The sequence below is a fragment of the Cervus elaphus genome, chromosome 11 (assembly GCF_910594005.1).
Source record: "Cervus elaphus chromosome 11, mCerEla1.1, whole genome shotgun sequence".
NCBI lineage: Eukaryota > Metazoa > Chordata > Mammalia > Artiodactyla > Cervidae > Cervus > Cervus elaphus.
The window spans coordinates 63,196,753-63,220,851 of record NC_057825.1 but is presented as its reverse complement, the minus strand read 5'-3'; the positions used below and the strand labels follow the sequence as shown (position 1 = coordinate 63,220,851).

At 38.6% G+C, this 24,099-nt stretch overlaps 1 long non-coding RNA gene across 2 annotated transcripts in view; it reads left to right on the top strand.

Moving 5' to 3' along the window:
* Positions 1-24,099, top strand: part of LOC122702799 — a 460,764-nt gene that overhangs the window by 220,647 nt on the left and 216,018 nt on the right. For both annotated transcript variants that reach the window (XR_006343335.1, XR_006343334.1), the window contains exons 3-4: positions 15,648-15,707; positions 22,879-22,914. This is a non-coding gene — a long non-coding RNA (uncharacterized LOC122702799). The remainder of the gene's footprint in view (positions 1-15,647; positions 15,708-22,878; positions 22,915-24,099) is intronic.

Below are 24,099 nucleotides of genomic sequence, written 5' to 3'. Positions count from 1 at the left end.
TCGTTAATGCATGTTTCGTGATGTTCAGGTTTCTTGAAAGTTGTGAATACAACTGTAAGCCAAATCTATACAGAAATCTTACAACTATTGTTATTTCCACTGTTGAATAATATTTATTTTATAATTGATGGTTGTCAACCTGTCATGTTTTGCCTTGTTATACCTTGAATGTTTTTCGGTTTTCATTAATTTTTGTAGTATTGACACCCTACTCTCTCATTTTGTTAATGATGAAATGAAATAAGATAATCTTTATTTAATTATGTCTTATTGGACAATCTGGGCTGCACAGTGGAAACACCTGGGGGAGCTTTTAAAAATCCAATAGTCCATGGCACACCCCAGATTAAGTTAGAATCTCTGGGGTTTGGACCCAGGTATCAGAATTTTTTAAACTTCCCCAGCTGGTTTGGGGAACCAGTAGATGGGACAGAAAAGCTCATTTGCTCTGAACCACTTCTGATGGCCCCTAGTAGATTCTGCAAAAGATTCCATGCCTCAGGCTTCATGCCCATTTGGTGTGTTTCTGTCCTGCCTCCTAAATCAATTTCAAGCCAATAATAGTTTGAAACAGTGTAGAAGACAGAGGATGTATTTTAGAACAAGTTTTACCTAACAGAGTCATTGAGTTCTTACAGTACATGGAATTCCAAGCTTCGGGTCTGTTTGCAGGCATAATTGATTGCATCTGAAGTTCATTATCAGTGCTCTGTTTATGAAATACCCAAATAAGCATTCCACTGAATTAACATTCAGCACTCAAATTGAGTCTGCTATTCAGAGATCATGTTTGTGAACCCACAGGGCAGGCATATATATAGGAAAGAAAATAGAAGCAGATACATAGATTTATATATAGCACTTTTCCTGGAAGCCCAGAAGAATTGGTTAGTCTAGGTTGGTGCTAAGAGCCCTCAGATTGGGGGCGGAAGCCTGAACTTTCCCTCTACCTCTGTGTCTGCTTCTGCCTGAAGATTTTGTCATCTTTATTGTGCAGACAGTTAAAAATGTAAAATCAGGTGAGATTGATTTCTCCTCTCTTCACCGCCCACATTTTTTTTTTTTAAGTGCAGAATCTCTGGATAAATATCCTTAAGTAAGAAAGTTTAAGTGCCTCCCCTGACAGTTACAAATAATTTTATACAATAGGCAGACAGACAAATTGTGCTGATCGTCTGTGTTTCTTTAAAAAAAAAAAAAAGAGGAGAGAGGGAGAGAAAGTCTGGCCTGGAGACTAGAGTAAATCACAAAAGTGATCTCAAGTGAACAGAGATAGATTTCTGGAATACGGTGTGCAATGAAACCACTGACCTCTTATACACGGGTTCATGTCTTTTTCTACAGAAACAGATGGGTAATAGCATAATGCCGAAATCATGCTCTACATAATATGGACCTAGTGATTGCAGACCTGATTGCTTGCCATATGGTTGCTGAAGGGTTGAAGAGAAAATGGGATGATATGCAAACCCTTAAAAGCAACATTTTTATTGAATGGCCATTACATTAAAACCCAAACTCTGCAAATGAAGGCAAGAACTGTGGTGAATAATGATGAAATAACGAAGTGATAAAAGTAGCAGCCGCGTCGTATGTATTTGGTTTTTGATATGCAAACTCAGGGCAGACATATTTTTGTCCCTTTGCCTAGTGTTATTATGAGCATTAAGAGGTGAGGTGGTGGGACATAAATGCCTTTAGGGCAGAAATACTGTATCTGTGGAGCATTGCCACATTCACTAGGTCAGAGAAAGAAGAAAATAATCACTTGTCCCAGAGGAACTGAATTTGACTCAAAAGCTACCTGCAGTACGTGCCTAACCTCTGTGAGGTTCAGTCTATCAGCAAGAAGCTCGTAGTAAAAGCCTGGTTGAGAGTCCAGTGTGATAATGCAAAATGAAGATGCTTGTTTACTTTTTGCCTTTGAATTTCCTCCTGCAGATTTTGCTGCTGCCTCACTGTTGGCAAGCAGGTGGATGAGGAAAGGTGGATGCGGTTTCCCAGAGTGTATTACAGTTCAGCTAGGCAGCTGTGATCTGTTTTGCTCTGAGTTTTGTTTTTATTGGGTTATCAAGAACAGATAGGATTTTTTTTTCTTCTTTAAAGAAATGTATTTTATTAGTTGGCTTCACATTTGCATACACTTCATTTCCTGTCTCCTTAATGAATGTTTTTCAATCATGTAAAAATCATAAGAATTTGCGTTCTTAGAAATGGAACTCAAATCCATTAAACTAAACCCACTAAGAGCGTGTGGAGGGTAATGAGGTGAGAGGTAAAAATTCAGTCCTTCAGTGAGAAATCCGAAGCATCTAATTTTATTTTAGCATGTCAGAGCTACTGATCAGGATCAAACCACCAAACTTAGTATATATTATTTTGTTCATAAATGTATGGGGATTTGGAGAATTATATTTCCCAGTGCTTACCTACGAAGGGTTAGTCTTCAAGAAATATGTTTTTTTTTTTAGGCCCACAAATAGCAACTTGCTGTGAATTAACTTCTTATTAAACTCTATTTTTTCAGTTCCTAAGTGGTAAACTGTAGAGTAAGCAGTCAGAGTAGTTGTTTTTGCTTTCCTTACATCTCATTTCTTCTGAACAAGTCTTCTGCTTTAATTCATATTTTCAGAAGCAGAAAAGTCCCATGAGAGTTTTCAAGTTCAAATTGGAAAGGGTTTGAGGCCTGTTGTATAAACATTGTACTTACCCATTGTTTATAAAAAGTTTATTAGAGGAAGAGGTTGATGGCTAATGTGAGGTTTGAGGCTGTTCTTTGGTTTATCTTGATTCTTGTCCTTTTGTAAGTATTATTAACAGTTGATTTGTCACGTTGGAACTGTTAGATCCACTCTCAAGCGTAGTGATAGCTTAGTTCAGGGTTTCTCAAACTGGAGGGCCAGTTAAAGCACAAAGCCCTGCACCCCTCCCCTAGAATTTCTGATTCAGTGGATCTCTACAGGGTGGATTGTAATTGGCATTTCTAACAATTTCCCAGTTGCTATTTTATGCTACTGATCCCTGAGATGATGCCTTGAGAACAACTGGTTATGTTTTTAGCATCTAGGGTTCATGCAGAAAGCTTAGCACCATAAAAATTACTGATTTGAGCATGGAAAGAGTATCGTGTTGTTGTTTAGTTGCTAAGTCATGTCCGACTCTTTTGCTCCAACTCTTGTGATCCCATGGACCATAGCCCATCGGGCTTCTCTGTCCATGGGATTTTCCAGGCAAGATACTGGAGTGGGTTACCATGTCCCTTTCCAGGGGATCTTCCTGATCCAAGGATTGAAGCTGGGTCTTCTGCATTGCAGGCAGATTCTTTACCACTGAGCCACCAGGGAAGCCCAGAAAGAGTTTTGCAAAACTTCAATTTATTTGATGTTTTAAACCTAACAGCCTGCACACCTAAGGCAACTAATGAAGCCACACTGAGCAGGAACAAGATGACTTTGTCCCAAGTAGGAGTGGAGGTAGAGGTAGAGTCACGTTAGCCCCCATGAGCTGGGACCACGTTTCCTCACTGCTGAAAGCAATCAGCCAGGTCTGCATCCTGTTATCACTTAGGTTTGGTAGCTGAGACCTGTGCACCTTTGAAATCTCATTTGCTTTTGCAGGAAGAGTAAGAATTTCTATAGCAGTGCTCAAGGGATTCCATCCACTTAAATGAATCCTGGCATTTCATCAGCCTCATTGTTTTTATTACTTTCTTTGTCCTAAAGACATATGACAAACCTAGTATAGTATTTAAGACATTTTATGTATCGCAAAAGAGTCTTCCTCCACCCAGTGATGAGAAGCATTTTCTTCCTGCCTCACCTCAAAAGCTGATTTTTATACAGCTTGACTAGTGTCATATCTCCCATGTGGCAGAAATAAGTTTTGCATAACTTTTAAGAGCCCAGGCTGACCTATTTAACAGATACCCGGTGCTACATAATGTATTTAGGTCAAGTATTGTGTTTGAGCTCGTCATCACTCTTGTACCAGGCTTGCTCTCTGTGAAAACCTCAGGTATATCACAGATACAGATGTAGGCCAAGAGATGTTGCCTGATATCAAAATGTAATAAATCTCTATATAACGTAATTATCATGTCACCCAATCCTACCACCAGAGTTAAAAAGGAATCTAAGATTTTAATGAAATATCTGCCCTACTGGTTTTACTTGAAGGCATTCACGATGCTGCTATTAACACGGTGCTGTGACTGGGAACCTGGAAAGCTTCAGTGCAGTTAAAATGCTTTTGAATGTCATTTCTATTTGGAATGCTTTTCTTTAAAAATTAAAAGAAAATGGTGGTCTGCTATCATTTGGAGGTAACTTCTTACTGAAGTGGAATGATTAAGTTTTGACACATGTCTCTCAGGGTTGGGTTTTTTCCCTAGCAGAGATTTCTCAGGTAAAGGTTGAAGCCTGAATATGGGCAGTGTCATTATCCTAATATGTTGGAAGATGAATCCATCCATCTTATAACAATACCTCATTGCCTCCGAGGATCTTAAATTGTATAAAAGTACATGGAAATTTGAAATGAGATGTTGAGAAAATGCAATTCAAAATTTTTTCAAAGTTAGCTTTTAACATGCATTTATCTGATACATTCCCTCTGTATAAATGGAAAGTGTTGATGATTTTTTTTTTTTTTAAAGAATTGGTGCAAATAATTTTTTTTTTTTTTTTTGGTTTTCATGCTGCTCTTCCTATCCTCTGAGATACTTAAACACATGTTTTAGGCTTCAGGTCAACCACATCTGGAGAGGATAAGAAGAAAAGCTTCTAATTTAATTCTTTAGCTTTGGTATGGAAGACACTATTATTCCCATTTTCTTGCTCACAAACTAAGATCCACTTGCCTCTGAGTGTAAGTCCATTATCTACCATAGGTTGGAAATCAGCTCTCCTGCCTCATCCTGTAGTTATACCTTGGCTGTAGTACCAAGGCTGTAAAATCAGTGGGTCTCAACCCTGGCTGCACCTTAGAGTCATCTGGGGAGTTTTTGGAAAAAAACAAAACAAAACAAAACCAGTGCCTGCGCCCCACCCTACCCCATTAACTCAGCATCCCTGGGGACAAGGCCTGGGGAAGGATTTTTTTTAAAGCTCCCAAGGTGATTCCAATTGTACAGCCAGGGTTGAGAACCACAGTTTAAAATTAAACAACATATAAGATCGCATATGTTGTTTAAACAATGCATATGTTGTTTAAAATTAAACAACATATACATTATTAGCGACTGAACAACAACAGCAACACAAGATCACCCTCGTCTATATAGGAATCCCCTATCAGCATCCACAACTCTAGTCATAAATGGCTATTCTTAAACAAGTGAAAATTCATTATATACATGGAAGGAAAGAGCATCCGTGGTGTGAAATTCCTTTCTGTAACCTGCTTACACAGAGAAGAAGGTGCTTGGCTAAGGCTTGAGAGCAGTAGCTGTGACCAAGAGTGATGAACATGAAGACCATGACTGCACTGGGTGGCTTTCCCTTGCCTTTGATTTAGAACGAGAACCAGTGAGACAGGAAACGAACGCACAAAGCCAGACAAGGGCCTCAGCCACTCTCTGCCCTCATCATCACCTATAAAATGGTGATAGGAATAGGGTGGCTCTGAGACTTAAATTAAAAATATTGACATACCGAAGGCATGAAAAAAGTGTTTTAAGATAAACAGTGAAGGGTCAGACTTTCTGCTTTTAGGCCAAATGATGAAACTGTAAATTTGTCTCTCATTACTTTTGTTTCTGTCTACCAACGGGATAGATTAAAATGGATTTCAATAGGTATTTTATGCATCTTAAAACTAGATGTAAGTGACCTTTAAATGAGCTGTTCCTGGGTTTATTTGGGTGTCTCAATTATCACAGCTACTTGAGAAATGAATTCCTCCTCATTTTTCACTTTCTAGTACTATTTTTCCTGGGTGAGTATGATGTTATTGCAGCTTAATATTGTATTGCAGTAATTGTGGGAGAAAACCTTTTTGGGAATAGGGCACGTGTTCAAGAACTTTCCCCTGGAGAAGGGCATGGCAACCCACTCCAGTATTCTTGCTGGAGAATCCAATGGACAGAGGAGTCTGGTGGGCTACAATCCATAGGGTAGCAAAGAGTCAGACATGACTGAGCAACTGAGCACACCTGTCAAGAGTTTTACTTTGTGACTAGTGGTCTTGGTCTAGCGAATGGGGGATTCTTTGTGAGAGAGACTCTTCCCAATCCCATCCACTGCTCTTGATCATCTTACTTTGGTTTTAGAAACCTGTACATTTTTGTATGTAGGAAGTAAATACGTATTTATTCTGTGTATCTTTTCTTTACTGTGCTTTTTTGTTATTGAGATTTGAGCACATTACTTATTAAATGTTATTAATTACGTCATTACTTACCCATCATTTATCAACCCTTGGTGGTGGGGTTGCTCAGTTGCTAAGTTGTGTCTGACTCTTTGTGGACTCCATGGATTGCTGCACACCAGTCTTCTCTGTCCTTCACTTCTCCTGGGGTTTGCTCAAATTCATGTCCATTGAGTCAGTGACTCTATCTCACCATTTCATCCTTGCCACCCCCTTCTTTTGCCTTCAAGCTTTCCAGAAACAGGGTCTTTTCCAATGAGTTGACCTGAATCATTAATAATTTATCACCTGCATATTTTACTTTACTGGTAATTTATCATCTTTTCTTTTGAAAGTATTAGTAAATTTACTGGCACTTTCAAAATAAAAGAAATCTAGCAAATTTTATTGACCTTATTACATTATTAGTTTTGTGTATGTGTGCATGTGTAAAATGCAGCTTTTACATGGCTTATTTCTAATGTTCTGGTCTATAGTCTGATAAATTGGTAGATTTATTATTTTTAAAAGTGCAGTTAAATGGCGTGTGCAATTTTTTTTCTTTAAAGAATGAGGTTTAATTTTCTTTTATGATCGTGACAAGATTTTTACAAATACAGATGCTTTTACCTCATTTCATTTAGATAATTTATAGTAATATGCTCCTTTACTCTATAATCTCTTAATTTGGAAGAAAAAGCTACATCTAAGTGAAATGGGTACTTTGAGACTTAGACATTCAAAAGCATTTCCTAAATATCAAACTTGTTTTTATGTAACTGTACTAACGACCCCAGTCTGAGAATCCATATATTAATTTATGGGATGCTATTGCATTAAACCTTTCAGGCTTAGAGTAGGAAAAAACTCTACCATTACAGGAGAAGAGTCATTCCATGTGGTACTCCTTCCTACTCTTCTCTTTGTCCCATTCCCAAGGCTGCATCTAGGAGTCTTCATTTTGATTAACAGCCTTTCTTAGGAAGTGGGAGGCAGAGACTAAGATGCTAAACTCTCTCTGAAGTGTGTGCTAAATGATTCACAACAGTGTGAATGAATCAATTTCTGCAAGCATTCATAACCTTTTAAATATGTAGTCTGCCAAATCTTTGTTGGGTTACATTCAATAAAAAAAAAAAAAAAGCACCTTTCTCCCTAGCCCCTCTTTCTACATAACCCCCCAGCATGCAAAGTATTCCTTTGTGTATTGGCTTCATTTTACTTGCCCCGGAGATAAACAATGTTTTGGAGAATGATCTAACATTAATATGTCTTTATATTTAAATGTCTTGAGGTCTGCCTCTTTTATTTTTATCATCACTATTACTATTGGGGTTCATTTTAGTGGCCCCAAATATTCATTTTAAGAAAGTGCCAGAAATTAGAGAAATTGAGTTTGGGCTCATCTCTGTTGGTGCACAAATACGTGTGATTCTAAGAGGGATTACCTTGTCCCAAATGAAAGTGAATTATCTTTTTCTGAGGAAAAATAAGTCAACAACAAATTTATAGTTTACACTTAGCTAATCGTGTATTTAGGGCTTCCCTGGTGGCTTAGCAGTAAAGAATCCTCCTGCCAATGCAGGAGACAGGGGTTCAGTCCCTGGGTTGAGAAGATCCTCTGGAGAAGAGAATGGCAACCCATTCCATTATTCTTGCCTGGGAAGAGCCATGGACAGAGGAGCCTGGCAGGCTACAGTCCACAGGGTTGCAAAAGAGTTGGACATGACTTAGCTACTAAACAACAAAACCATGCCTTTAGGCAAAGGTTACTCCATTTTTAAATGAGCAAAGAATAAGAGTCCGTTCTCAAAACTTATCTGAGACCCAAGTCTCCTCTCCAGATGGTATAATTTAATGGACATGTTAATTGCTCAGTCATATTTGACTGTGACCCCATGCACTGTAACCTGCCTGTCTCCTCTGTCTGTGGGATTTTCCAGGCAAGAATACTGGAGTGGGTTGCCATTTCCTTCTCCAGGGGATCTTCCCAACCCAGCGATTGAGCCCACAGCTCCTGTGTCTCTTGCACTTCAGGCGGAGTCTTTACCGTCTGAGCCTTGAGGGAATGCCCAGAGGGTCCCTGTCTATGTCAAGGCAGTTAGTGGCTGTATTTCAAGGACAGCGACATCAACGCTGAGGAGCTGTCTTTTATTCTGACTGGTGATGTTTTCCCCTCATATGGGAGTACCTTTCATGGTAGGCATTATGGTTTTAAATCAAGGAATTGGGTGATAACTTATGTATAAGTTAGGAACAGTCAAGCCTACCATAATCCAGTTGTCTAGGCTCGAAAAGAGGTTTAGTAGAAGGGAGATTATAAACAACATACAAAAATGGTTCAAAGACTAGTGTTCACCAGAACTGATGGTTTCAAGGTCTGGTCTTCAGACACCTGCATCAGAATTACCTAGAGTACTTCCTAAACAGAGATTCCTGGCCTGTCCTCAGATCTGCTGAATCCAAGATTCCTGGGGTGAGGGCCAGAAACTATATTCACCAGGCTCCCTGGGTTAAACTATTTTCAAAGTTGAAAACACTGTTGTTGCATTTGCCCATTCTCTTTGCTGTCTCTATTAATTTTTGCAAATAATCTTTCAATCCCACTGCACAAAAAGGATATTTGTTCTGAGGAAGGGAAGATGAGCTATTAGGTAGTTATCTTTATAGGGAAAGAGCAAGAAAGATTGAATATTAAATGCAAATTATTTTTTAAAAATTACTCATGAAAATGAAAGGATGTTCATTAAGAAAAAAAAAAATTAAAGCCATATTAACTCATGAAAGTTTGTGGTTTGAGCCTGATATCTTCATATTCTCCCCAAGGTCATCCCACTCTCTCTTTCCTCCCCCTTCTTCTGTATCAAACTCTCATGAAGTGTCTTAGAATTTGTGATCTGAAAGTTACTGAAGAAAAGTTTTCTTTTTGTGGCAAGTAGTCATCATATTAAGTAGCACCAGGGGGTTTTAGAGAGAAGACTCAGGGAATCTCACCTAGACATAAACAATGGAGACTATCAATGCATTGTATAAGAATACAAGATACCATGTATTTATGTTGGAGTGCAAGAGGACTCTGATTATATTTTGAAAAGAAACCTGAAAGTTTGTTGGTTTCTCAATAATATACAGTTTTCTTTTTTCTTTTTCATTTCACAACTTACACAGATGTGAATTAGAGTTGGTTTCTTGCAGTCAGCAGGGCTGTTTCCTATTGGATGAGAAATGGAAGTTAGTGATTGGCTAAGCTGTGACACTCTGATGGGGTTTGGAAGGGAACGTCTGAATTGCTGGTAGGTTACTATTCATGTAATAAGGGAGTATTCTGTTTCCCCCCACACACACACATCCACGCCAGGTGAGGGCTTCTTTGTATCTCCCATGCATACTACTGTGGTCAAATTATAAACTACCCCCATCAATGCCATATGGATTTTATTCTTTGAACAATCAAGGCCAAGAAGCCCAGAAATCACATCTAGTGGCCTCCGTGTGTGTCCTGGTTATTTTCGTGTGCACTGATCATTTTATGGGTGAGACTGGGTGAAGTTGCTGTCACTTACCTGTTAGCAGCATGAGTCATCCTTCCATTAAGGTAGAGGAAGACAGTGGCAGCTTGAAATCTTGGGTCAGATCTCCTAGCAGCAGAGCCCAAGGTCAGTATGCACTCAAGAGGAGAGAGGAGTGAGGAAGCGTCACAGGGCATGTGGCTTCAGCTAGAGGATAACTTCAACTTACCCCACAAAGTTGATGTCCCTCACTTCAAAGGAGCTGGCTTTACCCCATGTCAGGCAGTCCTTGTATGCGTTGGAAGGGAGGAGGTTCGAACCTCTCTGGTAAAGTGGATCCTGAAGGCTGAGGACAGTTCTGCAGTAAAGAGGGCAGCTGAGGATCTTGAGCAGCTAATACTCCCAGCAGTTGGGTTAGGGCTGCCCCCGGGGGACAGGGGTCTGGGTGGAGTAGCAACAGCATCCATCTTTTGCTTTTTGTCTCTTACCTTTCCAATTCCTGCTTTACTCTGCATTCACCATGCTAGCATTCTCTTCAGAAACCATCTAAGACTCCTCTCTGCCCAGAGAGTGAGTGAAGTGAAGTCGCTCAGTCATGTCTGACTCGTTGCGACCCCATGGACACCAGGCTCCTCCATCCATGGGATTTTCTAGGCAAGAGTACTGGAGTGGGTTGCCATTTCCTTCTCCAGGGAATCTTCCCGACCCAGAGATCGAACCTAGGTCTCCTGCATCGTAGACAGATGCTTTACCGTCTGAGCCACTGGAGAACACGCTCCCAACTTTCTATTGTTCCCATCTTTTTTATATCCAGTCTTTGTCTCATGGCTCTTGCTACTCTCCCTGGAAAAACAATCCACCTTGTCCTGCACATGTTTCATGAATCCTTCCTTTCCTCTCTACCTGAATACCTCCTTGCTCATCTCATCTCCAATGCTTTCTTACTTATACCTAGAATTTAGAGTCAACAGAACTGTAGAGTCCCCATTCGAATCCATTTTCCTTTGGGTGAGTTATTTCACATCTTTGACTCTTCACCTCTGCATGGGGCCTTTTGGTTCATAAATTGAAGTGTGATTTTGCATTTACAGCTTTTCAGTGCATTCATGCTCAGCTGTTCAGCTGTGTCCAACTCTTGGCAATGCTGTGGTCTGTAACCCGCCAGGCTCCTCTGTCCATTTTCCAGGCAAGAATACTGGAGTAGGTTGCCATTTCCTTTTCTAGGGAGTGTGAGAGGAATCCTTTCCTTTTCCATTTTCAACCCAGGATCAAAGCCACTTCTCCTGAATTGGTGGGCAGATTTTTACCACTGTGCCACCTGGGAAGCCCCTCTTGCCCACTTGCCCGTAGGACCCACTTAATAAAGGAATCTACCCATAAAGACTACGGTGCTGCCCCTGTCTCATCAACTTTCTTGCATTTATTGTGTTAACTGTTTGGTATTTATCATAACTACACTTGAATTATGAAAGTGAAAGAGGAGAGTGAAAAAGCTATCTTAAAGCTCAACATTCAGAAAACTAAGATCATGACATCCAGTCCCATCACTTCATGGCAGATAGATGGGGAAACAGTGGAAACAGTGGCTGACTTTATTTTTCTGGGCTCCAAAATCACTGCAGATGGTGATTGCATCCATGAAATTAAAAGACACTTACTCCTTGGAAGGAAAGTTATGACCAACCTAGATAGCATATTAAAAAGCAGAGACATTACTTTGCCAACAAAGGTCCATCTAGTAAAGGCTATGGTTTTTCCAGTAGTCATGTATAGATGTGAGAGTTGGACTATAAAGAAAGCTGAGCGCTGAAGAATTGATACTTTTGAACTGTGGTGTTGGAGAAGACTCTTGAGAGTCCCTTCGACTGCAAGGAGATCCAACCAATCCATCCTAAAGGAAATCAGTCCTGAATGTTCATTGGAAGGACTGATGCTGAAGCTGAAACTTCAATACCTTGGCCACCTGATGTGAAGAAGTGACTCACTAGAAAAACCCTGATGCTGGGAGAAATTGGGGGCAGGAGGAGAAGGGGACGACAGAGGATGAGATGGCAGGATGGCATCACTGACTTGATGAACATGGGTTTGGGTAGACTCCGGGAGTTGGTGATGGACAGGGAGGCCTGGTGTGCTGCAGTTCATGGGGTCACAAAGAGTCAGACACGACTGAGCGACTGAACTGAACTGAGCACTTGGATTCTGATGCAGTGTTCCCTTTGACACACCATCTTCTTTACTAGCCTGTAAGCTTTCCAAAGGCAGGTACCGTTGCTTGACCAACCTCTACAATGGCTGACACAGGGCGTTCCCTGGAGGTTTGTAAATTAACATGCTTGATACTGGCAACTTGTATCTGGACCACAAAAGTGTAGAAAGCAAGAGAGTTTTAAGCCTGTATGATTACCGTTGAAAAATCCAAGTAAGTTTAGGTCTGCAGTTCAAACAGAAGCTTAGAAGCTGATTGTGATATATAATGAATAGTGATGAAAAGCTCACCAGAAAATGGAACATTTTATGGATGCAAGGGACCTCTAATCCAACTATGTGTAAGAAATGAATGGTTCTAGTAACTGATATATTAGGCAAGAAGTCCCAAAAAAGTAATCTCCCAAATACTTGCTCTGTTCACATTTATCAAATTACAGCCAAATACAATATGCTTTTAAAAACATTTTCAATTTCCTTAGAATCTTTCTTTGAGTTAGTATTGTATACCCTTCTTTCAAAACTGGAATATTTAGTTAAGATATCTGATTGAAACTATGTGCCAAAATGATTAGAATCAGTAGGCTAATTATAAAAGGCAGTGGTATTAGGAATTATTATTTATTCTGTTCCTGGTGGCTAGAGTTTATTGTTTTTTAAGTGTATTCCATCATGCCGTAAGGATTTTCATAGACAACACTTCTTAGCAAGTCTGACTTTCATGACCTCACTCCATGCACTGGGCTTGTACAAGTGGCTATTGAATACCAGCCAAAATGATCCACTTTTTACCACAAGATGGAAAACTTCAATCAATATGGTTCTATCTTGAAATATCTGTTTTCTGCTACTGATAAAATACCAATGACATATAAGGTAGTAAGCATTCATTGAACACTTTAAGATAAGTAGTTCAGACTTTAAAAATCTGAAACTTGGGATGGTGCTGAGAAAAATACAAGTGGGCCATATCACAGTAAACTAAACTTACTCATTTTTCTCCTTTACCTCACACCATAACTCTAAATACAGAGATGGGGAGAAAAAGAAATTGTGAGTCCTAGAGGAATGTCTAATTAGCCGGACTATTCCTACTGTAGTTGACAATTTATCTCCTTTTAAAACAATCCATGGTTTATGTGTGTTTCTCAGCTGAAACTTGGAGATGAGAAAAGATAGAATATTTGGAATGTCATACACAAGAAAGCATTTCTGTCAAACACATTATTGAAGCTGGAAAAAAAAATGAAATTGAAACAAAGAACACCTGCTACTTTAACTCATTTTAAAAAAGCATAATGCTCTTTACTTGCTGACTGGAAATATTGTATTTTCAGAGAAGAGAAAGTGCTAATCTAAATGGGAAAAAAACTGATTCACTATGCAATGAAATGAAATAAAAAATATTTTATATTGAGTATTTCAGTTTGTGGAAGGTTAGGTAGTTTGTATAAAAATGTTTTACTCATCAGGTGGTGAATATTTCTCACAAATTGCAGTAAAGAGAATAAAATCGGCTTGTCACTAAAGATTTCTTTTTATTGACATCTTTAGCTTGTCTTCATGCCAGTAATTAAATTGCTAATTATGTGTTTCTGTTACTGTGGTCATGCTTTTATTGCATAATTGCTTCAAGTTTTGCTCAAATCACTAACAATATTTATTTAACCTTTTTGTGCGTTAGATAAATTTTAATATATAAAAGCTTTGGAACGAGTTCATTGACTCTGTTTTGATTAGCAAAATCAAAGGAATTCTAACCTTTCTTATAGTTACATGGGTTGGGTCACATTTTCAATGAGTTGCTGATAATTATTAATTCAAGCAGTAGCAATCACTGAAAGACCAACTGAAATAGAAGAGAAAAAAATACAAAGAAAACTTTTCAAAAACCCAGTGTCCATTCCAGGGAAATAAAATGATCTTTCTTACAGTAATCAGAAATATAAAATTAATAATTTGATCCTTCATATGTGCCTGGAGTTTTACAACAAATATTTGATTAAATTGTGGCTAATTCAGTTACTGAACTTCCCCTCTCCTTTTGAATGTAGGCATCATTTTTGTCAGTGTTTCAATGTATTCATAATTTTTCCCATTTGTTTATTTTATGCAAACCATAAGAGACATTTTTCTCAGTGAAGATTGCCTCTTTATTTTATTTTGAAATATTTGTATATTTATTTCATTAAATGAGATAATGCTTTTTCTTATTAACATAATTTCCAGTACATTAAACATATTTCTCCACAGACAGAAGAGAGGAATCAAATTAAATGACAGCTAAATCACTTGCAGCAATTTCAACTGTTAAAAGAAATAAGTGTTTCTGTTTTCTTTGTGATCACAAGATGTTCTGTAAAGGGAAATGAAATACTAAAGAAAGAAAGGAAAACATAAAGAAATAATGACTGACTTATTGCAGTAATACCACTGAGAGAAGAAAAATTCACTACAAATAAAAGGAAAAATAATATAGTGGATTTGAAAGTTACCAAAATTCATTTCTTATTGATGAGTTCAGTGGAAGCCTAATACTAAGTAAACTGATGAAAAAAAAATCAATGCAATAAACTATGAATGATGAAAGTTGAAATAAATACTTTGCGTATAGAGGACCATTATTCTAAATGTCTTTAATTTTTTAATAATTCATATCCTTATGTTTATAAAAAAGGAGGAGTTATTGCTTGGTGGACTCAAAAGCCATGTAAAAAGCATCTACCAGAATCTCATATTTAGTAATAAGTCCAAATGATATTGGTGACCTTATGGTTTTTAGTCTCATGTCCTGACTTTGACAAAAGTGCATTAGGAGTGGTGAACCTGACTTTTAAAAAATGGTGCTGATAAATGATGCTGGTGCATTTATGCAGCATACTTTCTCCATCAGGGATAAACTGCTTTCCAAAAAGACAATTTTTGAGATACTTAGTTCACAAACATACTGTACAGTATGCTTGTGAATATGTTGGGAAACAGCGATGACACTTTGAAAAAATTCCTTCTTGCCCCTCACTTAACCATATGCTTGCATATGTTTGTCTTGTCTTTATGTATGTGACTTTATACTGGCCAATTTGTTAATGTGTTCAAACCAGAACATACAGGTTACCTGGATCTGTGTATTTGCAAGTTAGATTATCCATTTGTTTTCTCACATTTCATACATCATTAAAAAAAAAAGAACTAGTTAATTTGATGAATTCAATCAGAAAGCAGTCAATTCAGTATGGGGGAGAAAAATCACTGGAGCCACTTCTCCTGAACTGATTTTGACTGAATTCACCTTCTCACACAGTTGATCCTAAAGCCTTCTCAGACTCCTCTCTCTCCTCCTTGTCATGTCCCCCAGTGAGTTTGCACCCTGATCCCTCCCTCTCTCTCTTCCCTTTTGGGCCTCCCCTCTGTCTTCCTTCTGCCTTTCCCTGTTCTTCCCTCAGACGTGCTGAGAAAAGCTTCTCCACCTGCCCCCTGCCCTCTGTCCGCTCCCACCACACACAAAGCTTCCCCTGTCCCACTGGTGGGGGTGGGGGGGAGGATGGAGATAAAGATTCTAAGGATAGTTTTTCTGTTTTTGAATTACAGAGATTTGGAACTATTGCTTTGCTGGAAACATCTGGCTGCCGGTCTAGAACATGACTCCAGGTAATAAATGTGACTCTTCCACTCCTAGAGACCTCTTCTTCCCAAAGGTTCTCAGGTCTCTCTGCTCAGGATACACTTTCCGACCATCCCTGGGATTGTTTTCTTCTCAGCCCTGCATCCTTGTGAGGGTGTAGCATCCTTTTGCTAATCTGAAGCTGGTGCTTAGTCTCTGTAGCTGTGAATGCATTTGTGAGGCCGGTTCTATATACACACCAACAAATTAAAATTGGATCTGGGAAAACACCCTTCTCCTCAGAGTCATGTCAAGCAGTGTGGAGCTGCAGAGCCAGCGGTCTTCTCAGGGGTAGGGAGGGCTGGCACAGGGACGGGGCTCTGTGGATGTTCAGGAATCCTTTTGTGTGCCTACTTTGGAAATACTTCTTATCTTTCATTTAGAATGCAGGGGAAAAGGCAAAAGTGCAGGCCACATGCACAAGATTTTGAATTATGCATTAAGCTGATAATGCCCCAGAATGCAAGCTTATGTCAATAAATAGCTAGGCTGGTGGGAGGAAGGAGGTCACTTCACCTGTGCTGAGGGTACCACATAGGGAGAGCTCTACAGGAGGCCTGGGCAAAGGGTGCAAGGAAGTTCACGCGCTTTTAGCTTGCTCCGACGAAGAAGCAAGAAGAGTAAGTTAATATTGAAATTATTGTTTAATGCTTATTTACTTTTAAATTGGTTTAGCCAGGATAACAAGACTGTTTCCAGCGTGGGCCCTATGTGTGCATGTATGCATTTGTGGCAGGGTTAGCCCTTCTGTGGAATCTTACATAAAGAGATTCTGTCTAGGGGAGAAATTCATTTGGTTGCTTTAATGGGACCTGTAAACTCTTTAAAAAGGCAAGATTTTTCGAGACGAAATTTGGCAAAATACATAATAAAACACTCAGGGTTTTGTTTCAGAGGATATCCCTTCCTGATTAATATGTAGCCAAAAAGCAAAAGTTAGGCTAGTGGAAGAAGCAGAAGGATTAAAAGAATGCTATAAATTATTCTCTGACCCATGATGCAGCACTTCCCAATGCTGATGGAGATGAATTCATTCATCTTTGCATTGCTCCTTGTGCTTTAGTAAAGTGCATCCACAGATATGACCATTTTCTACTATGAGAAATTAGTACATGTGGTGCATGTACACAGACACACACACAATTTTTTAAAAAATATTTAGCTTTATCTCCCAAGTGTCTGGGAGCAGGTACCTTAGGATATGAACACTGAACCTTTGCCTTTTTCCTCACCAAAAAAGAGAGAAGAAATTACATGTGAATTTCATCATTTTCCTACTTTTAAACAGTAATTTGCAGCCCCGGGTTCTGGTAATCAGAAGCTGGTGCTTAGTCTCTGTAGCTGTGAATGCATTTGTGAAGCCGGTTCTATATGCACACATGCCTATATACACACACCAACAAATTAAAAACGAATCTGGGAAAACACCCTTCTCCTCAGAGAGTCATATCAAGCAGTGTTTAAATTAAATAATTTGCAGAGTGTGGGGAATAAAGCTTTTGTAGCAGTATCTGGAGATTATCTTCCCTTGGGAAATTCTTGCCATTTAGTCCAATCTGGTGCATGCCAATGAGACGCACAGGCTGCATGCACACAGTGGTAGATAGATTTTATTTTCCATCTAAATTATATTCATTTCTTTGGGTTATTTGCCATTTTGTGTTCCTGTTGAAAAATTAAAAAAAAAAAAAAAAGGAGACAAACCTCTTGTGAAAGGTTGAGGTCATTAAGATCCAAACAAAAGCGAGGAAAGGTTATTAGTGAGCAGCAATGAGGGGAGGCTGACTTCTCCTGGAGTAAAGCCAGTGTTCCCACAGCTCCTCGGGGAATATGGCTGTGATCCAGAGGAGAACGTTCCAGCACAGGTCAGTGTTTGATTTTGCTCCCAGCACCATTGACTGATGGCAAAAGAGGAGACATTGCTGTGATGAGGTAATGTGAGTGGGAAACCACAAGTAGAAGAAATGAGTTGATTTCTTGTTACTTATCTTGTTCAACCAATATGTAATCTGAACTGGATGCTAAAGAGCAGTTCACCATTTAGAACCTCACACTGTGTCTCTAGTTAACTCATTTCTCTATGGTCTGATATTTCTAGCCTAATCAGCACACCTATCCAACCTATGGAGAAGTAAAACAAGGGATGATGAATAAAGTCTTAACAGAAGTGGAGAGAGAGAGAGGGAGAGAGAGGCAGAAAAGGAGAAAAATATCTGCCTATCTATGTATCTATGTCCGGGGAATTAAAAAATCCTGGTTATGAAAATTAGGGTATTTTCAAGTGAAAATAGTTATTTTCCCCAGGCTTAAGATTGTTTTTGTATCCTTCAGATTTCCACTTTACTCCTTTAAATTCTTGCAACTTAATAGTAGCCTCTGCAGAAGCCATGAGTTAAATTCCCAGTGAATCTTACATTCTGGTCCACTCTGTTTCTTTGACAAAAATACGGGTGTTAGTTTGCTAGGTCTGCCGTAACAAAATACCACACAAACTGGGTGGCTTTGACAGTGAAGATTTGTTTTCTCACCAGCTTTGGAGGCTGGAGATCTGAGATCAAGGAGTCGGCAGACTTGCTTTCTTCTGAGGCCTCCCTCCTTGGCTTGTAGACGGCCGTCTTCTCCCTGGGTCCTCACGTGATTGTCCCTCTGATCGTGCATGTGTGGGTTGTCTTTTTGTGTCTAAATTTCGTTTTCTTAAAAGGACACCAGACACACTGGATTAGTACTCAGTCCTGTCCAACTCTGACAACAGGATGACTCTTGACATGGACTATATCCTGCCAGTCTCCTCTGTCCTTGGCTTTTCCAGGCAAGAATACTGGAGTGGGTTGTCATTTCCTACTCTAAGGGATCTTCCTGACCCAGGGACCAAACCTATGTCTCCTGCATCTACTGAATTGTCAGGCAGATTCTTTACCCCTGCACTACCTGGGCTTCCTGTATTGGATCAGCGCCCACCTTAAAGTATTCATTTTAACTTAATCACTCTTTTAAAGACCTTATTTCCAAATGTGAGTATATTCTGAAAACTTTAGGACTTAGGTGTATAAATTTGGGAGCACTCAGTTCAGTGTATGACAACTAGACTCCCAGTACATTTGATATTTAAATGATCATTTTTTTCATTTATTTCTGTGAGCTTATTTAGAGATTAGTTTACCCAACCTTCATTGTCTTATGCATTTTTATTATAACTGATTGAAAGTAATTTATTACAACTAACATAAGAGGTTGTATTTTGTTGTTTTAAGAAGTGAGGGCTGGAGAGAGAGAAAAGCTTATTTAAGAAAACAAATCTTGCTTGAATTTTTAAAAAAGGGAAGTCCTCTCTTTTCCATGCAAGAACAGCAGCAGGGCAGACCTGGAGGTTAAGAGGGCAGGTTTTTGAGTCTGCTCCACTATGTACTAACTGTGACCTTCAGCCTGGTTCTTAGCCACCCTGTGTCTCCCACTGATTTCTCCTCTGTATGTGGTGGATAGTAAATAGAACTGTCTCAAAGGATGGGAGGATAACTGAGATAATGCATGTAAAGTGCCTAGCATGTTGCCTGTCTCAGGGTAACTATAGTTATGAACTGAATATTTTTGTCTTTCCCAAATTCATGTGTTGAGGCCCTAACCCCCAATATGATGGTGTTAAGAGGTGGGGCCTTTGGGAGGTAGTTAGGTTTAGATTAGATCATAAGAGTTGGACCTTTATGATAGGATTAGTGCCCTTAAAAGCAGAGAGAGAGATTTCTCTCTCAAGGAGTGTCACAGAGGAAAGGCTGTATGAAGACATAAGCTAGAAAGTGGCTCATTACAATCCAGGAATTGGGTCCTCACTAGACACTAAATCTGCCTGGACTTTGATCTCCAACTTCTAGTCTCTGGAACTATGAGAAATAAATTTCTGTTTATTAATCCACCCAGTCTACATTTAGTTCCCCTAAGAGACTAAAACAGTGTTCGATAAATATTTATCTAGTAAAGAATCTGCCTGCAATGCAACGGACCTGGGTTCAATCCCTGGGTTGGAAAGATCCCCTGGAGAAAGGAATGGCTACCCATTCCAGTATTCTGGTCTGGAGAATTCCATGGACTGTATAGTCCATGTGGTTGCAAAGAGTTGGACACGACTGAGCAACTTTCACTAATAATATTATTTATGTATAAATATTTAATATTATATATCTGAAAATCATAATAACCACAGATACTTATAAAATGCTACACTGAGCACTGTTACTGGACAAATTTAATACCTTTCTTGAATCTTCTCTGATTACAGACTTTGATCCTGCTTTTAGAGGTGGAGCTAGGAGCAATTCTTTGTAACAGTTTCTAAGTGGACTTTGATAGAGAGTTGGACTCAAAAAGTGTGCATAAAGCAGGAGCAGGCTTTAATGTCACCTTTTGTCCTTCCCAAAGATCCTTGGCAGAAAAGGAGAGTAATGAATCAGAAGGACAACGGAAAAAGGGGACTGACATCTTCCAATAGTATGAGGCTTTTCAGAAACCTGGCCTTTTTTCCCCTGGAGAGCCTCTGCTTGTGCAACATGAGGGACACAGACCAGGCGTATGTCCTCTGGTCTCTCCCAGGGACAAGCCACCAGGCCCTCCATCTGTCATTGGAGATAGTGGCTCAGCCTCCCTGTGCAAGAGTTCTAGACACATCAGGGGCCACCAGACATTCATGACTGGGCTGTGTGACAGACGTTACCCACAAGTCTTTTATAAATACATAGTTATGTGCCAGACATGTTCTTTGATTCTGCAAGTATGGCCAGCAGCTCTCGAAATCCTACACTGTAATCCATGTGCACCAGCCAGCACTTGGCTCTTACAGCCCTCGGGACTCGACCACTTTAGAAATTGCACGATGACCAACAAAATCAAAGTACCCATCATTTTCAAATTGGCATTTCCTTAAGAAACTCTTGGCTCCATGAAGGAAATTTTCCTATGAAAACATTCATCAAGACACAGCCCTTAGTTTTGAGGGAAATTTGGGAAGTAGAAAGACACTTTGAATTGAATACAAAAACCAGGTGTTTGAGCTATGTTAAAGTAGTAATGCTAATGAAACTAACAGCTGATGTTGATTGAGCATTTACTCTGTGGGCGACACCATGCTAGGCTCTTGTCTTTCTTGTCATTTAATTTTGCCACAATCCTTGAGATGTTTTATTATCTCAAGTTTACAGATAAATAATGCAGTCAAAAGGTTTGCCAGGATGCAAACCATGACTCCATTGCAATCTATGGCAGTGATTGCTGTATTTGGATGGTATAAAGAATCATGGGAGAGTTTTTTTTTTTTAAATAAAAGCATATTTTCAGATTGTACATAAAAATAAATTCCAGAGATATTAAAAATCTAAACTTTAGACATCATAAAAATATGAGATAATTTTTTATGCTTATCAATTGGGAAAGAATATTCTAAGTAATAAAAAAGCCTCTGTGTATTTACATTATACAAAATTGAAAGTTAGCTTTTTAGAAAGTAATAAGAAAAAGATAAATCTCACAGTATAAAAATACATATAGGATATAAACAGGCAATTCTTAGAAGAAATGAGCATGGCTAATAAACATGTGAAATGAAGCTGAGAATGAAAATTAAGAGTGAGACATCATTTTAAATGCAATATATTGGTAAAATATTAAGCAATGAAAAATATTTAGCATCAGTGAGTTGTGGAGAAATGGGCCCTCTTGTAATTTCTGTGGATGAGAGTAGAAAATGATAGAGTTTTTTGGAAGGACAAATTTTCAGGATCCATGAAAATTTTAAGTTCACATACCTTTGATACAGAAATTCCATTTCTAATCTATAGTGCAAAACAACTTCATGTAAATAAAAATACATATATATATATATATGTATATGTGCTTAGTCACTCAGTTGTGTCTGACTCCTTGCAACCTCATGGACTGTAGCCTGCCAGGCTTCTCTGTCCATGGGGATTCTCCAGGCAAGAATACTGGAGTGGGATGCCAAGCCCTCCTCCAGGGGATCTTCCCAGCCTAGGGATCAAACCCAGGTCTCCCGCAGTGCAGGTAGATTCTTTACCATTTTGGTAAAACTAATAAGTTAGGAACAATAGTAAAAGTACAGTAAAGGCTACAAATAATTATGATAATTTATACTATGAAATACTATATAGCTAAACAATAAGAAAAATAGATTTGGATAGATCTATATATAAATCAGAATTACATAAAATGAAAAAGTCAATTCACAGAACAATATATGTAGTCCGATTTTGATCATGTAAAATACAGACACAACTCAATTTGAAATGAATACATAAAGGATAAGAGGCTCAAAAGAGTGACATAGGAAGATTCTGAACTCACTTCCTCCCATAGACACACTGAGTTTACAGCTACCTATGAAACAATTCTCTCTTAAAAAAAAAACAAAACAAAAAACCTTACAGGCTGGCTGAGTGATGATGCCACATTGGGCAAATGACAAGAAAACCGCACGAAAGGGTGGGAGAGGCTGGGACACAATCTCACTGTAAATGATGTGGTAAAGACTAAAATAAAGATTGTAAAGATACATCTGTATTTAACAATAACTAACTCTGTGAGAACAGATGCTGAAGGATAGCAGGAACATTCTTTCATATTTTTATTTGCATTGATACAGCATGTACTGATTTTTAGCTATAAACATATGTTTTTTAATTTATATATTTGTAAAGTGACTCCCTAAAGTTATTGAAAATATTATTGACTTGAAAAATTCTACATTCATAGATGAAAAGATAGACATGAATAAAAAGATGGGTCACAGAAATGGTGGCTTTACAGATGATAGGTTTTCTTTAAGTTTTTTCATACTTTATTTTCCATATATTCTCACTAATGTAGTGAGTACATTATGCTCCACCCAAAGTATATTGAATAAAAATCTCAAAGATTGGGACCCAGAGATGGGCACTTTACAAAGCTCCTGAGATAAACCTGGTAGTCAACTGCGTTTGAGAGGAACCCACAAAGGTTACATATCTCTAAACAATTTCAAGGCAACATGGACCTTAGAATTTAAATGTGCTCAGAAAGACTGATTTCACTTAGATTTTGCTTCCAGGTAAATTCTGGAGAACATAATTGTTTCCTTTCCATTTCATGAATACTGATTCAGTTGCTTTTTACTTCCAGATTCTCCATCTACTGTGTGGTGATGCTATTACTTTGGTGAGTTTTCCACACTTGCTGAATATCCTATACCTCATGCTGCTATTTATATTAACTACATATGTTTGCTGCTCTAATTCTAAACTCAACACTTCTGACTATGTATTTAATTGCTTACAGAATAACCAGTGGAGTGGTTTTAGTAAACCCGTGACTCATTCTCCACCTCTTTGTTCTTACCCCTTCTTATTTTCTTTTTTGTTTGAAATATGTCACTTTCTCAGGTTATTGAGCTCTTAGAAAAGAGACAAGATTACTTTTCATATATGAGCGCCCTCTTTTCCTGTATCTCTCATTGGAAAGGAAGAGCCAGATGTGTGTCTTTTTCAAAGAATATTGAATTAATCTACATAACTTACAATCATGTCTGCCTGCCGTCATGTCTTTCTGACACGCCAGTGTGCACACCAAATGTTTGTCCACTTAGCAATGAGACACTTATTTTTGTATTCCCAGATCTATTGAAGTTTGCTTAAGGATGCAGTTTCCTCCTGTCTCAACTATGGCATAGGATCAATTTTCCCTTGTGCGGTCACTAGTTCCATTGCCTTTTACCTTTGTGTATTTCTTATCTTGGAGGTCAAATGATGACTGGACTGTTATATCCTCCAAAGGCTACTACAGTAGTGCTCTTTGGAGACAAAATAAAGTATAACTTTGTGTCTTGTCTGTATCTATCTTGAGATCCTTTTTCACATTCCACATTTCGGAAGCTCATGAAGCTGAAGTTCCTAACCTCTTGCTTACAACATGTACCCCTGGCTAAGTTTCTCTTGCTACAAGAATAGCTACAAGAATGAGAATTATCATAAAGGGGGAGAAAGCGCTTCAATAATTAGGATTCATATACAATTTGAGCATTTTATTAATTACACATTGTAATCACATGGCTAGTCACAAAACCAATCGTGCAAGTCTGTATTTAGAGATTTGTAGACAGAAGACTTAACGTAAACATAGAAATGTTAAGCCTACTCAACTGTAACCTGCAAAGAAGATAACAAGAAGGATTCTGTTCTCTGTATGATTTGTGAACAATGCTAAGTAAATATTCATCATTAATATATAATAACTGTTGCTTTTGGCAGTTCACTTTTCATTTAATTTGATAATGTGTCCAGTAAATGAAGTGGTACAGGCTACAGTGTTTTACCAACACAATTGCATATTTTCAATCATTGTTAA